This window comes from Ochlerotatus camptorhynchus, unplaced genomic scaffold (assembly GCF_037179485.1).
Source record: "Ochlerotatus camptorhynchus isolate MF236.1 unplaced genomic scaffold, CSIRO-AGI_Acam_v1.1 ptg000095l, whole genome shotgun sequence".
Lineage (NCBI taxonomy): Eukaryota > Metazoa > Arthropoda > Insecta > Diptera > Culicidae > Ochlerotatus > Ochlerotatus camptorhynchus.
Window position 1 is genome coordinate 641981 of NW_027040585.1, and position 6419 is coordinate 648399.

At 39.3% G+C, this 6419-nt stretch overlaps 1 pseudogene; it reads left to right on the forward strand.

Moving 5' to 3' along the window:
* The first annotated feature begins 2085 nt into the window (after positions 1-2085).
* LOC135698821 (uncharacterized) lies at positions 2086-5977 on the forward strand (annotated as a pseudogene).
* The last annotated feature ends 442 nt before the right edge of the window (positions 5978-6419 follow it).

A 6419-nucleotide genomic window follows, 5' to 3' on the forward strand; every position in this document is an offset into this window, starting at 1 on the left:
AAAAAATTTATCAACAGGCTTGATAATCGTTTCCAAATTACTACGATCAGTATTCAGCCACTGTTTAAACACAACATCTTGTTTGTCATTTGATTCTAATAGCAAAGTAAGTTCCTCTTCAATATGTTCATTGGAAGCACACTTTTCACAAGCACGGAAAAAGCAATCAGTTGTTCTAGTAGAAATATTACAAAGCATTTTTTCTATTATTGCATCTTGTGACATAATTCTTAACTGTTGATCATTAACTTTACATTTTCATGAATTGTTCAAATACATACATTATGTATACCAGTAGAATCAAGCAAAATGCAATGTTTTGGTCGCAATTGTGTAAATACAGTGAAACCAATATTAATATCTTTATATTTATCAACAAAAATCATGTACGCTTCGTTGAGGGACATCATTAACAGGCGTTTTTGAACGTGTTCTTTTCGCCCATTTCTAAACTCGGAAACAAAATCATTTGTTCCGGGCATAGGTCTACTAATATCATTGTCATCAAAAAATTCCCTAACTAGTTTTTTTTTTTGTATCATCGTTGATCCCATGCCCACTTCTTTTGTTGGGTGTGCTTAGAATACCCTGCTCATTAACACGGCTCTTCACCTGCCTCACCATGTACGTTGGTGCGTTGAATTCTGCTACAACTTTATTCACGGACCAAGACTTTGGCAATACTGATAATACTGTTATCTGATTTTTTCTTTCAGCTGTAGGAGAATTGAACTTCTCCTTTAGCTGCACAATCATTTCTTCGTATGCCTCTACTTTGCTAATGTCTGCTGTATCTAGGCCAAATATATTTTTTCGCACTGCTTGTGTAATTTCTAGATAATCCGTGCTCCTCATGTTCCTCGATGAAATTGGAGATAAATTCAACGTTTCCACAAAGCCATTAAACTTCTCAACATTGTATGGAAGGATGGTACCGTATTTGAAGGAAAGAAAAAGAAAAAATAATTAATAAGTGCAATTAGGAGGATGCAGTTAAAAGTTGATAGAATCATCAGGATGACTGTTCTTACCTAGCTCATCTACGGATTGATGGCCACTCATTGATGGACATGTATCATCACTATGCTGGTGCCCACTAGTTGACGGTTGGATATTTACTTCATTTCCAACCGATCGGCATTTTTTCATAACTGGACTTCTATTATGAGATATCACAAATGCTCATCGTTTCATCAATTTCGTGGTAATATCCCATAGAATGTATTTTTTCGACGATACACAGTTAAAATTATTTTGTAATTTTATACGAATTTCCATGCACATAAAACGAGCATGCATATTCATGTAAAATTAAATTGGTTTTTAAATTTACACGACTTGAAATGTACATGTATGTAAAATTAAACGTCTCTTGAATTTTACATGGATAGCTTAAGATGGGCTCACTTTGTAATTCTACAGGACGTTTAGAATTACACGCATTTGAGTTTTTGAACGAATTTGCATAAAATCGAACTGATTGTCAAGTACGCGGAATTATCACCCACGTGGAATAACCCGCCTTTACGGCAGTGATGGAAATATATGAACCTTGTATATGATATTAAAAACAGTAACAGACGTTTTTTCGCGAGCAATACGATCATGAACCTTCTCTTTGATGTTGATTCACGAGTATGGATGAATCTTGCACAGCGTTTACTCGTGAGCAAAACTTTTCAATGTTGTTCACAATGAATTGTTCACCGAACATCGAATGAACAAATCATATCAAGTAAAAAATGAATTTTAAAGCTTAAGATTGATGTTTTTTAAAAGTGCATGTATCCTAATTACATTCTATGGTTCAAAATCGAAAGATCATTATCACCTTTATAACCCAATAAACTCTTATGGATACTTGAAACCTTTTTGAATACCAACACAAAAATATATTGATAGATTTACACGCGCAGTGAATCGCGCTAATATAATTATAATTCAAATAAAAATTTGGTAATATTCATACATATGATTCACCATTATCAATATAGGCTCTTCTGAAATGTATTCGTCGAAATAAACGTCAACCATATTTGTTGTGATTGTTATGTTCGTGGTGCGGAAAAGTTCGAAAGTAAAAAAATGTCCGAAGATTTACTGAACAACTGTGAATGTAATAAGTCGGTGACTAATGAGAATCCATTATCATCCATGGAAGTCCCTGGTACCTCTGAAGGAACCGGTGCTTTGAAGAGGAAACATCGTGACAACAACAAAGCACCTTCCAAACGCTCCATCATTGGTACCTACACGGAAGAGCGCTTGATGAAAAGGGAACGTGTGATTCATTGTGTGCTGGAGGATAGTTGTGAGTACTCCCAGAAGGTATTTCGGCAAACAAACTTTGAGCGCCATTTCCGGCTGTGCCACCCGGTGGCATATGATCGTTTATGTATCGGTCCTACTCCTGCAAAGTCTAGCAATGCGAGCATGGAACCTGCAATAACAATCAGGATGACGAAGCAGCGGCTATTAGGCGCAATTGTAAAGGTGGTAACCATACATGGACTTCCATTTAAAGCCACTGAATGGGAAGGATTTCAGGAAGTGGTAGGTCCATTGCTGAAGGCCTATAACTTGACCATTAACAGACACAATATCGCACAGTATGTGTCAAAAGCGGCAGATGGCATTAATCGTATGATTTACAAAGAGATGCACGGGGTGATGATTTCGCTCAAGCTGGATATTGTGTCTAAAATGTATCGGAGCATGCTGGGTATCAACTGTCAGTACATCAACAATAACAGTGCTCTTATTAAGCGAAATCTGGGTAAGTATTGGCAAAATAGAACAACGTGTGAAATAAGCGGAAGAGCCATTTGTAAGCTTACGCTTCTTGTTTTGATTCCAATAGTTACACAATCTACTTGAGGTGGCTTTCTACCTACTGGTGATTTTAGTAATCCCATAATAGTAAACAAGTGCAAAGAATCGAAGTGACTAAAATCTTCCACACAGAACTGTCTCTTCTGCCGTTTTGAAATGTTGTCCCAAATTGATGCGTATTTTTAACGATGGTTTTTTTTAGGCATTATTGAGCTGCATAGTCGTCACACTAGCATGATCCTCAAAGAAGAGTTGCTTAAAGTTCTGAAGTCCTTCGGCGTCGATACGTGGCAAATAGCTGCTGTTACTATTGACAATGCGTCTAATATGGTCAAGCTAGTGAAGCTGCTATCAGATGAGAGTGAATCTTCGTTTGAATACAGTGATGACGCAGATAACGATGAAACCGTCTTATTGAACGAACTTGAGGCAGATGATTTCGACGCTCTTGATAATGATTCACCTGAAAGACCAGTAGTTCAGGAGTGGACGAAAATTTTGGAGGAGTTTGCACCTGATGAGTTCATCACTGTTGTCCGCTGTGGAGCACACACTACACAATTGGTTGTCCATGACGTCTGCAAGGAGAACGAGCATAAAGATGCTCTGAGGAACATACGAAAGAAGGTGAAGAAGTTTCGGTCCACTGAGTATAAAGCATTTTTTGACGTCAGTGGAGGAGGTTCATATCCACCGCTTCCAAATGAAACTCGTTGGAATTCGGATTACAGAATGCTGCATAAGTTAAAAAAGGAGAAGTCATTTTTCGAAAAGTTGGGAACACAATACTCTGAATTAGGTAATGTACACATATTTACGCACACTAACTGTTATAAATAAAGGGTGATACGGTCAAAATTTGGTCAAGGGAAAACGCGTGTAAATCGGTGAAATCGTTTATTTAAAAAATCAAATTAAATTTCTTTTTCAAGTTCAATTAGTATAAAATTCAAGAAAAATATTCAGTTAGGCTTCCGCTTTTCCAAATCCGAATTGCCGGGCCTTACGCTTGACCCCTGCCATCAGATTTTGTACAGCCACCTTGTCCACCTTCTTCGCCGCAGAAAGCCAGTTTGCCTTGAACTGCTGCTCGCCCTTAGCAGTTTTTTTGGTCTTCTTTAGGTTCCGCTTGACAATAGCCCAGTATTTCTCAATTGGGCGGAGCTCTGGCGTGTTGGGAGGGTTCTTGTCCTTGGGAACCACCTGCACGTTGTTGGCGGCGTACCACTCCATGGCCTTTTTACCGTAATGGCAAGATGCCAAATCCGGCCAAAACAGTACGGAACAACCGTGTTTCTTCAGGAAAGGCAACAGACGTTTATTCAAACACTCTTTCACGTAAATTTCTTGGTTGACAGTCCCGGAAGCTATGAAAATACTGCTTTTCAAGCCACAGGTACAGATGGCTTGCCAAACCAGATATTTCTTTGCGAACTTTGACAGTTTCATGTGCTTGAAAACATCTGCTACCTTTCCCCTTCCTTTTGCCGTATAAAACTCCTGTCCCGGAAGCTGCTTGTAGTCGGCTTTGACGTAGGTTTCGTCGTCCATTACCACGCAGTCAAACTTCGTCAGCATCGTCGTGTACAGCCTCCGGGATCGCGCTTTGGCCGTCGTATTTTGTTTATCATCGCGATTTGGAGTCACTACCTTCTTGTAAGTCGATAGTCCGGCTCGTTTTTTGGCTCGATGCACGGTTGTAGACGATACACCCAGCTTATTTGCGGCATCTCGGAGAGAGAGGTTAGGGTTTCGCTTGAAACTACCGGCAACTCTCTTTGTCGTCTCAGCGGCTTCCGGTTTTCGATTTCCTCCCGATCCAGACTTCCTGGCTGTCGACAAACGTTCCCCAAACACTTTAATTACATTTGTAACGGTTGATTTGGCAACTTTTAGCGATTTTGCCAACTTTGCGTGCGAGTAGCTCGGATTTTCGCGATGCGCGAGCAAAATTTTGATACGCTGCTCTTCTTGCTTGGACGGCATTTTGACAACTGAAGAGTGAATTCCAAAATCAAAATAGGAGCAACATTCTACACACACACACCTTCAAAATGAGGGGTGTTCAGGTTTTTTAAATGCAAAATTGAAAGAAATACGTCAAGTTGATATTGACCAAATTTTGACCGTATCACCCTTTATGAGCTCGCGTTGAAATTATAGCAACTCTGGCATTAATTTTGCGTAACCTTAAAAAAAGTATTGAGTTCTATATTTATAAATTTGTATTAATTATGATAATTTTTTCAGATCTATCGAAATATTGGGAATTCATTGAAGAATATGTAACAGCGTTCGATCCTTTGTATCAGTGCACAATCGCTGTTCAAAAACTCGAGTTAACACTGTCTGATTTTTACATCGAGTGGATTCGAACGTACGGCAGTATTCAAGAGTTGGAAGAAACTAATAGATTCAAGAAGCAGTTAATTTCAGCAATGGATCGTCGTCAAACCAAATTGTTTTGTAATCGCATCTTCCGAGTAGCTGTATACTTTGACCCACGCCTGATTTTCAATGGATCGAATTTGCTCTCTCAGGCACATAAAGAAGACGCTCTGGTAAATCTTTTAAATAATGTTTTCTTCTCATTTACCGATTTAAGCTTTAGGATTTTTGTTTGCAAATTTGGGCTCGAATCCGACCTGGAAGTAAACTACCTGACGAGTATAATACAAACCCTGCGGCTACGACGAACGTTTCAAAAACAGAGCGTCCATCATGTAGCAAATTCCGTCTAAATGAGTATCTAACTCGCACCATTGGATCGGGTGCTCCTCAGACGGTTCAATTGAGATCTTTGGAAATGAGAATTCGCAGTGTTCAATATCAACTGAGAATCGATGCTGATGAACCCTTTAGCATTGCTCAATATTGGGCCGCTAAAAGGTTTGAGGAATCGCAGCTATGGATGATTGCTAAAGTCATTCTTGGTGTACCTGCACGCAGTGCTCAATTGAACGCGATTTCAATTTATTCAATTCAATTTTGACAAAATCAAGGAACCAGCTGAGCTCAAAAAGTCTGCAGGATGTGCTAAAAAGTACGCACAAACAGTAATCTTGTAAAACCAGCTCTGGCTTACATGCTCAGTAAGGATAACAGTACTATGGAAGACCTTGCAGGGTCAGCATCTGATACTTAATAACAAATAACGTTACTTTGACTATATGTTTTAGTATTACTTCTACGTGAAGTCAACGATTTACATAGTTGAAGATGCTAATTTCAAATAACAGACTGTAGTGGTAATTTTTATACGATAGATGGAGTAGATGAAAGCATAGAGTTGAAAGTTCCGTTAGAGTACGGCAGTGTGAAGATTGCATATAGATATTAGAATAGCGAGCTAGAACAGCTTTTTGAGGAAGGTACAAATCGGTTTTTTCATCTCTCTTTACCAAACTCCCCCTTTGGAGAGGGATGGACGACTGGATGCCTTCCTTCAAATAACAACTGAAGTGCGGTAAAAATCGGTAGAACTGTTTCAAACACACAGTTGGTACTTGAGCGGGTCGGTTTTCATCTCTTTTTGCCAGTGGTGGCGGGGGGGGGGGACACCCCTCACCATCCCTCTCCAAAGGGGG